Here is a 9,980-nt window from a genome sequence, read left to right as displayed (position 1 = left end):
TGTTAAACTATGCTTTGAACCTGATTGCTGGTGAGTCAGGAAAAATAAGGAGGAAAACTTAGTACAAATTAAAGTTGTTTAATTATAAATGTAAATAAGAAAAATTAAAGTTGTTTGATCAGGCTAAGGAATCAAGAAAAATACATCAGTTTTAATATCAAGTTTAGACTTTTATTTCTGCTTCATCAGAATGATTTGCAACATTAATTCTATGATCACATTACAATTTATAAATGAGACAGCAATCTCTTTTTGCCAATATATCCATGCAATCATACCAAGTTAATCAAGACATAAACTGATGCATTTTATTTTCTCACTTGACTATCTTTTCATTTGGGGCAGAAGCTAAAGGAAACCATGAAGTTTTGATTTCTGTTTCCACACTTTTTTTCTTGGTCAATTTTAATACATTTAAGTTTTTTAATACATTTAAGTCTTACCTTATGAAGCTTTGCAACATATCAGACACAGTTGCAACACTTATATTTAACAACTTTCTCAGGAGGATCGAAAATTCATGGGACATGTTTGTCTGCATGTTCAGAATATCAAAATATTTCTACATGTTGCATAAATTGAAAGAACTTCCAGGTCATGTAATAAACTAGTTGTTGCTACTATTTTGGGGCCTTTTATTTGTTTGGTTTTTTTCGGTTTTTTTTTTTTTTTGTTTCTATTTAGTTTTCAGGGGGGAAAATGTTTGTAGCCTCCGCCTATCATTATGTTGTTTGAGAATAGTAAGTATTTGTACTTCTCTCTTAAAGATTTGTTATTAGCCTTGAATGGCAAATTAGTTCAATTAATTTATGTTTGGATGTTTAATCAAATAGAAGCCTTAATAGACCTGAAAATATTTAAAATAATGGTATTTTTTTCTACAGACCTTATGCTGAAATCGGATTCCCCTTTGGGTTTTGTTAGCAGTTTCAACTGTAAATTCATCTAGATCTATATCTTTAAGTAACTTTAATATTATTGTGCTGTTCCTAATCAGCTATGTTAGTGCCAGATCTAGCTCTCTCCTCATCTATATTTCTTCTGGAGTTAAAGTCCTAATGTAGGACAGCTGCACAGGTAGCTTATGTCTAGGGGTTTTTGCCAGTGAAAAATAGCAAATAGTAATAACTGCTCACTGTGGTTGTGGGAGATGGGCAGTTGAGTCTCTGCTCTAAATCAAGCATGAGCTGTACCATCTGTAGTAGGTATTCACATGCCAGATGAATCTTCCAAATATTTCTGTGCTGACCTTTGGCTCTTAGTATCCTCTGAACAAGTCCATAGCTTTAAGGTCCACTAACAAATTGGGTGTTTTCTATAGTGTTACATCTGTAAATGACAGTAATTGTAAATTGCTGGGGAAGCCCCTTAGTGGAAAGCATAGCTAACTGTATGAATTTTGAAAGGACGGCAGCTTTGAGACATAAGCTAATGCAACTTTGGCTGTCCTTTCCTTTTTCTCCCGATCCTCTTCTGACAGAAGAAATATGTGAAGTGAAGTTCAAATATCAATTTAGAACAGTTTGTTTCATCTCTTCTTTCCCCTTGGCATGCAGGCCAGTTGGGTAATTTTCATCTGAATGTCCGATGCTAACTGAAGTTGTGTTCTGCTGTGCCTCCAGTGAATCTGCTTGCCCTCATCCCTACACGGCCACTCAAAACAGAATTTCCTGTTCCTGCGGAGCTGTATAGCTGTGGGGACTTAAAGAGTCAAGTTCAGAAAAGGGATCTTCAGGTGTTTTTCTTGTCCCTGTTTCAGAATTAGTGAATTGGCAAGATGGCCATAGAGAAGACAGGTGGATTCTGCTGTCATACCTGAGGTAGAGATGTTTTCACCCAGAAAAAATAGTTATGCCAGCATATTTGATTTTTTTTATTGTTGTTTTCACATTTGTTTACAAGATTTAGAGTAAATGCTTGGGCCATTGTGTCGCTTAAAAATCTGTGTGTTTGAGCCAGACAGGAACAGCAAACAAATATTTCCCTGATGCTTTTAGTTACTAGGGACTCCATGGAGGAAAAACAAATAATGTGATCTACACATGTACTGTTAGCTTTAAGCTAGGATTAATTTTATTTTTACTGCAATAGTAATTCCCATGTGGGATGTATGATTTCCTTTACTGCTACTTTCAATATTATAAAAGATAGCTAATTACAACCTAGATTGCTGTTCGTCAGCTCCTCTAGACACCAGGACTCCCAGCGGGGGCTGCGGAGCTCCGTGAGGGGAGGCCGGGGCTGCCCCGGCCGGACCCAGCCGGGCCCAGCCGGGCCCCCAAGGCAGGGCTGAGGCACGGCCCGGGCAGAGCACTGCTGGGGAGGGTGCTCAAGAAGGGAGGAAACACTGTGGGATGTGCAGGGGGACAGGGAGATGGGGAGAGAGGAGGAGGGAACCCGGAAAAGGACAGCAGAGGGAGCGCACGGTGAGAGGAGGAGGAGGAGGTGCACTGTGGCAGAACGGGCACACTCCAGCCCATGGAGGGCACATGCCCGAGCACGGGCAAACTGAAAGAAGGAAGGATTGGCAGAGAGGAACCGCTGTGATCTGACCCCCGTCGCCTGTGCCACCCATCAACTCCTGCAAAAACACTGAATGGACCTGCGGCAAGAGCAAGGAGAGAGAAGAAAGGACTGGAGGGAAGAAGTGACACAGGGGCCAACTGTGGGGAGGAGAGGTGCCTGAAGAGGAGCTGAGACTGGGAGAGCATGACGGGTGGTTGTTTTTTTTTGTAGTTTTGTTTTTGGTTTTTTTTTTTCTTTAATTTTTGCCTTTTCCCCACATCTTGTGGATCAGATTTAATTTTTTTTTTTTAAATTACCATTCAATTTGCCAGGTTGAATCTGTTTTGCCTCAGTCAGTGCTTCGTAATTGGTCTCCCTGCCTTCATGTCAATCCATGAGATTCTTACTCCAGTTTGTCCCATTCTGTCCCTGGTCCCGCTGGCTGGGGGGAATAAGCATGGAAGTGTGTGTGAGGGTTGGGACCAGCCTGCCATACCAACTCTTTCCTAATGGCTGTGGCTGTGACACCAGGCAGGGTCTCTTACACCTTCCTCCGGCAGGAGTGGCCTTGTGGATGGAACTTGGCCCAGCTCTGGTATTACACCTCTCAGTGTTCAGAGAAATAGCACCTCTCTAGGCACAATGAGGATAAAATCTCTGGTTTGGACAGGCCTGACCTGTGATTCCTCATAGTCAGATGTGCATCAGAACAACCCCTTTTCTGCTAAATTCAGGGCTCCTGAATCTAGCATTGGCCCTCTCTGTGGACAGTCTTTAATGACTTAAGCTGAAATTTCCTTTATTTCTTCACTGTGGGAAGGTGGAGGAATGTTGCAGGAAGTGTATTGCGTTCCTGTCACTTGTCCAGCAAAAGTGCCCAATACAGCTTTCCAGGCTACACTTTAAGGTCAGGATTATGACCGTGAATGTAAATACAAGAATATATTGCCTCTTGGGACTGACAGTTCTGATTTGTGTATCTGAAATACTAAATCCATTGGAAGGGATCTACAACTACCTGAAAGGAGGTTGTAGCCATGTGCGGATTGGCCTTTTCTCCTAGGGAACCAGTGATAGGACCAGAGGACACAATCTTAAACTGTGCCAGGAGAGGTTTAAGTTGGACATTGGGAAAGGTTTCTTCCTGGAAAGAGTGATTAAAAGAGAGGCTGTTGGAGTCTTTTCTGGGGAAATGTGTAAGAGTGGATGTGGCACTTGCTACCATGGTATGGTTGGCAAGGTGGTGTTCAGTCATACTCGTTGAGGTCGACGAGTTTGGACTCATTCATCTCAAAGGTCTTTTCCAACCTAATTGAAGCTGTGATTCTGTGAAGACCGGCTAAGAGAAAAACTAATTCTTAGCTATGCTACAATTATGATAACTTCTGGCTCTCTTTGGAATAAAGGTTGTAAAACTTTCATCTCATTCTATACTGGAGTAATTGTTTTTTTTTAGGTCGAATTTACTGTATGTAATCATCTACAAGAAACTGGGAGGGTTTTTGAAAGCACTGTGCCATTATTTAGAAGAGGTTCTAACCAGTATATATGTATGCTGTCCTTTAATACTTTGCATTTTGACAGCAAACCATCTCAGGCTTTTAGTTGAAAGTGAAGCCATTGTTTTGGATTCCCCCTCCAGATTGCCTGATATGATGCTTGGTCCTTGGTACAGACTTGATATGCTTTAATTATGCTCTGAAGTACTTCAAGTAATAAAGCTATGGTAATAAACCCATCCCATGTTTAAATTTTGCATTTGTAGAAGATATATTAATGACGAATTTTCAGGGTAGGTACTTACCTCAGAGAAGATTTCCGAAGTGAGCTTGGATTTGTGCTAAAGCAGTGACACTTGCTTTTCCAGTCAGTGCGAGTGTTTACCCGTGGCTTTTCCGAGCGGCATGGAAGCAGTGAGCCTGAAGCAGCCTGTGAGGCGCTTTCCCCACTAGATGGCAGAAGATACTTTGGACCACAATATTTAGCAATTCGAACAGCATACAGAATTACTGGACTTGTATACCATGTTTTGCCCACAAGCACAGAGATTTCATTTCTTACAAGTTTTTTTGGTCATACATTATCCAGATTGCTTTGAGTATACAGCCCCACTCTCTCCCTACAAACCAAGCAAGTAATAAGCAAATTAGTAAGTTAAAAAGTAGGTAAATAAGTAAATTTAAATTGCAAGTGGTTGATTGAAAAAATCTCTTGCTACTTACATGGCATTGAAATCAGAAATGCTTATAGAAATTTCTGTATTAAAAAAATCTATCTAAATGAAGCTGCAAAAGTGCAATGAAACTGATGCAAATAGTATTGTGTACAATGTTTCCATTATAATATGCCATGTTTTGAGACTGTATATATAATATAATATTTGTATTTTAAGTGCTATGTATTGGGCAATATACTGAGTTGATAAGATTTTTACCTTGTAATAGTTTTCACTAAAGTTTTCATGCATATTCAGTTTAACGTGGCTTAGGTACTGCACTGTGACAAGAAAATAATTCTTGTTTTCCCGCTCTTCCTACAGCATTTACATCTCCAGCAGCTGGAATCTTCATTGACTAATGCAGCAATTGTGCACTGCACATATACATAGAAATCTCCCTCTGTCATGTGTACATGCATTTATGTAAATATGGATCTGTGCTTTGAGTTTTTTTCCCCTAGGTGTTTCTCTCAGCATGAGAGAACTCCACAGCTGATAATGCAGTTGTTTACTGTGAATGTTTTTCATACAACTTTGGCTTCAGTATCATCTGCAGGCTGGAAATACTGAAAAACCCAGCTACATCTCAGGCTGAAGGTGGTAGAATGTATTCGAAAAAGGTGAGTGGAAAGCAAAAGGGTGTAAAAGGCCTTAACTCCAGCTAAACTTATTTTACTGTTTTATATCCATGGAACAGATGAACTGCTCAGTGTCTGTAGAAAGTTTCCAAACAGAAAAATACTTGGACCTCAGTTTGCTTTAATTAACTGTTAGTTAACTTGTCCTCGTGACTTAAAAAGATCCTAGATATGTAAATTATTTATTATTGAGACTAATTGAATCACCCATGCTTTTAATACTGCCAGTTCTAAACACCATTTTTCATCCCCTTATGATTTTCTGAACTGAACACTTTTTCAGGGTACTATTTTATATCCTGGCTGTGCCTCAGGCTGAAATATTTGAAAATTTTTGGCTGAGAAGGTTTGGGAAAAAGGATTATTTGCTCCATGTTTTTTACAAATAAAATCTGGGCTCTTCTCTTTGAATGAGTCTTGCTGTCTGGTGCTCTGGAGTAAGGGATTTGAAATTCTAGTGCGGAAAAATTGGTAAGAAAAGGCATTTTGAAGTCAGAATGTGACCTTTTTTACTCACAAAGTCTGTCACAGGCCTTTGCAAAATTAGGTTGTATCATCTACGTGGTTTTTCTGGGTGAATGTGTCCAGGAAACATATTTACACATCCCAGGTCTTCCAGGGAGGGCACACAGCACCCCCACAGCACAAGTGAGCACGCTGCCCTTGGACCATGGCACTGTGGCCAGAGGCAGGAAAGGATCAGGCTGGATTCAGCACTCCCCATTTCATGCAGCTCTGTCAGCCACTGTGTGCTGCTCCCTGCACAGGCTTGCTTAGGCACAATGCATGTTCTGTCTTTTAAATCTGCTGCCAGTGGGTGGGGTAACCCAGCTCAGATGTATATATTTCTAATCTGGATGAATCTGATCTGATGACTCCAGTGAGAGAACTGGATATACAGTTCTGCAGAAGGAAAATTGGGCTGACTGAGCATAAAAGAATGCACATTCTCAGCATAAATTTGTTTCAGGTACAATGTCTTGCTTGACAAAGGAGACATTCTGACAGTATCTGAAGGCACCTCAGTATTTTTTTGGCATCAGAAAAAAGATAGTGATATATTGCTGGAATTTAGCTATGCTGTTTTCTCTCTAGCTTATTTTGAGCCTGTGTTCTTGCAAGAACTGTCTCACACAGAATGATGTCAGTACCCTCACACCACCCTTAAAATTCTAAATTCTTGGATTGAATATGAAATAGCAAAACACAAATTATTTTTTGAAGGATGCCCTTCCTCCTATTGTGTAGTTTGAGGATGTCCATTGTATTACTTTTAACTACTGAAATAATGAGCTGATACAAGCAAATTATTTTGTAACTTATTGGAAATTGCCCTTTATTTTGGATTTTGGTTTTATGCTGTTGTTTCTTTATCCTTTTATCAGGCAGAAAAACATAAACATTGTCAAACTTGTTTCCCTTAACTCATGTCTCTTGTAGAAAAATTGTACTGTCAACTGTATTTCTTAAGTGAGCTCAACCTTGCTTTCTCTGCTACCATTTTCAGACCTACTATTTCACAAATCATACATCTCAAGAAACAATTGAATATCTTAACAACACTGTATGGAAACCAGCCTAACCTTAACATCTCATAGAGACCAATTAGGCTAAATAAACATATTTTATTACTAGACTGGAAGAAGATTCTCTGGACAGTATAATGCTATTTCTCTCTACTTTGCTTAAGGGAACTATTTCAGTGAGATCTGTCACACAGAATGGCATTCATATTAAGAAATACTCTTTTCTTGTGTATGAAAAGCTGTTTGAATATACATAAATAGTTTTGTTGAGAAATTGCCTAGATGTTGGGGTTTTTTTCCTAGTTTTCTATTTGTAAATAGAAAACAGAGGGCAAGTCATCAACAAAGGGAAATTCCTTTTGTGCAATAACATTTCCAACTGATCAGGTATCCATTATAGTTCTGGGCAGGCTGGCAGACAGTAATGCTACTTTGGGGTTGTGGTTCTAAGCAGATTTTAATGCTCTTGCTGATACCATTTAAATATTCCAAGAGTACTTACACTTAAAACCAGTTAAAAAATCAACTATGTCACTTGGGGGTATATTTGGGTCTATATTCCCTTTGTTGTTGCTGTAAAAGATAACACAGCACTACTTTAAATATACGTTTCCTGTCTCCCATAAAAATCTTGGCTCTTAGTTTGCTTTCATGTTAGCAGAAGAGATTAGTTCCAAACAACATTAAGAATCAAAGAAACACAGCAAATTGAGGTGCCTTGAAATATCTGTCAAATAAATCCAATATAATGGGTTGTTTGGTCTTGATAGTGAAACAAAACAAACAAAATCAACATCCCATGTCTGCTAAAATTTCAGTACGGTGCTGGAATGGAGGTCAGAGCTTCCTCAATATGAAAAGGAATCCTGTTACGGGGATAAGTAATCAACCACCTGGGAGAATATAAAACTAAAATGAGAGGTGTCCACGGAGACACAGCAGTGCTGCCAAGTTAAAGATTTAAATCCAAATAAAATATTACAGTAGTCTCAGGTGATAGCATCCATAGAAGTTTGGACCTCATTAGGGGAATTGAAAAGCTTAGAGCTGTTTCCAGTAATAACACTCAATTTAGTTGGTTAAATTAAAGCCAAACTAATCTCCTTTCCATGAAGTGTTTGAACAAGTTGTAGAAAACTCCCCCATCAGTTTTCTTGTAGGAGAAAGAAATGTCATACAAATAGTGCTGCAAGACTGAAAAACTTTGCAGCAACATGGCAATTCCCATTTACGCTTTGGTGTGGTCCTATCTCTTCACCTTTTAAACAAATTTAGAGACCTTGCTGTTTCGTCCTTCATCAGATCTTATAAAATGAAGCTTCTGGGGAGTGTTTGGGTTCAGAAGTGTCAGCTTTCATAAAGAGAGTGGTGAGTTCATGATTTCAACAGAAGCTGGCGGAATTTTGTTTGAAGGAACTGAAGTAGAGTTTTCCTACTCATGTGGCATCCTCCATGGTTTTTTTTCATTTAGACCTCAACAACTTATAAAGATTTTTACGAAACATTTAACTAGGCAGAGTAATAGTGAAGAGATGACTTTAAAGAAGCTGTTGAAGCAAGGAACAGAATATGTTTGATACATTAGAAATCAAAACTAAACTGAAAAATCAACCAAACTAAGAAAAATCTGTCTTTCTTCATAATTCAAGGAGCAGCAATTACAGAAAATGATTAGGTACATACAGTGTATGTGAATATACATAAGCAAAGCCTTTTCTATGAGCCATACTGACAATGTGACAGTAAAATTATAAATTCAAAATGTGCATTGGTGATTACACTTAATCAGTCATTCTTGGTCTACCCCACCTTAAACAGTACTAGTGCCTCTCACCTTTTGCATTTTTCCATTTTTCCTTGACACTTCTGAATCAAGTGTCAGTAGTACAGAAAATTTGGTTTTCCCATTTTCCTTGGCATTTTTGAATATATATACAGCCAGACTGAATAACTTCTTTGTGTTTAGATTTACCACCTATTTTACTCTGACTAAAATTGGGACACTACAGCAAAGGCTGTAGTGATATCATCAGGATAATTAGTTGTGGACATCATGAAGACAAAATTACCTTGTTTTATATACAGAGTTTTAGTAAATGCTTATAAATAAATCTTTAAATATATGACATGTCTGTTGCTGTTTTTTGTTACTAACTGTGTTCTAAAACTTATCCTGAATCCAATAAAGTGCTTAAGAGGAATTTGCCTCAGTGAATTTTTGCATGTGTTTAAAAGTTAGCATATGCTGGAGGGCTTTGCTGAACTGGATATCTTGGTTGTATCTTTGATTTATCATGCTTTTATTATGCTGTCTAAATTTCTCATGCTTGTCACCTTTGCTTTCACAGCTTAAAGAATTTCTTACTTTAAAAATACTTTGCTCTTGATAAGTAGTGAAAAATGTCACTTTTCAAAGCAAAAAGTGTATCATGGAATCTGTGTACAGCGGGGATGAGAAACAAAAGATGAGGAGATCAATGAGAACTGTTGAGTCAACTGGACTGAAATCAGGAAACTGCTTTTCTATCTTCTTAGATAAGGAGGCATGCTTGCAGTAACATGCCTCTTGATCCTTCAGTGTGCTGCCACCATTGTGTCAAAAACTTCAGCGTGGTCCATTCAAAGCTTTTAATGTGACTTTGAAAAGATGCTTATTGTGTTCAGGGACGAGCTTAGAGTAGCAGAAGCCTACATACAGAAAGGAAGACATTGCGCCACTATTGGATCCACAATATTATTAGTGGGCAAATTATTGTTACTTTTCATAGGAGAAATAAAAGATTGCACGAATGGGTGCTTGCGACTGACCTATTCAAGTCACTGTTGCTCTGCATTTGTTTACAGTTTAGGTAGACTATGCTGTTGATGAGGGAAAAGCTGCTGACTTTAACTTGCAAAATTCAGCTTGACATCAGTCTTGCAGGTATGGTCATGTAGTCACTGGACATACCACTGATTTCTGAAGAAAAAAAAAAAGAGTTTCTGCTTCAGTCATAGATGGGAAAAGAATGTGGGAATGTGCTGGATGGGTTGGACTTAGCAGCCTGGGCTGTGACAGGAGCAGAAAGGCTCACTCCCAGGCTGTGAATGCTT

General features: G+C 38.7%; 1 long non-coding RNA gene across 1 annotated transcript; it reads left to right on the top strand.

Annotated features, from left to right (window-relative positions):
• Positions 1-1,737: 1,737 nt before the first annotated feature.
• Positions 1,738-9,607, top strand: LOC135296193 (uncharacterized). Its single transcript, XR_010358235.1, has 3 exons — positions 1,738-1,820; positions 5,045-5,343; positions 9,236-9,607. It is a non-coding gene; the product is annotated as an uncharacterized LOC135296193 (long non-coding RNA).
• Positions 9,608-9,980: the final 373 nt, after the last annotated feature.

This window comes from Passer domesticus, chromosome 3 (assembly GCF_036417665.1).
Source record: "Passer domesticus isolate bPasDom1 chromosome 3, bPasDom1.hap1, whole genome shotgun sequence".
Classification (NCBI taxonomy): Eukaryota; Metazoa; Chordata; class Aves; order Passeriformes; family Passeridae; genus Passer; species Passer domesticus.
This window is presented reverse-complemented; position numbering and strand designations above follow the sequence as displayed.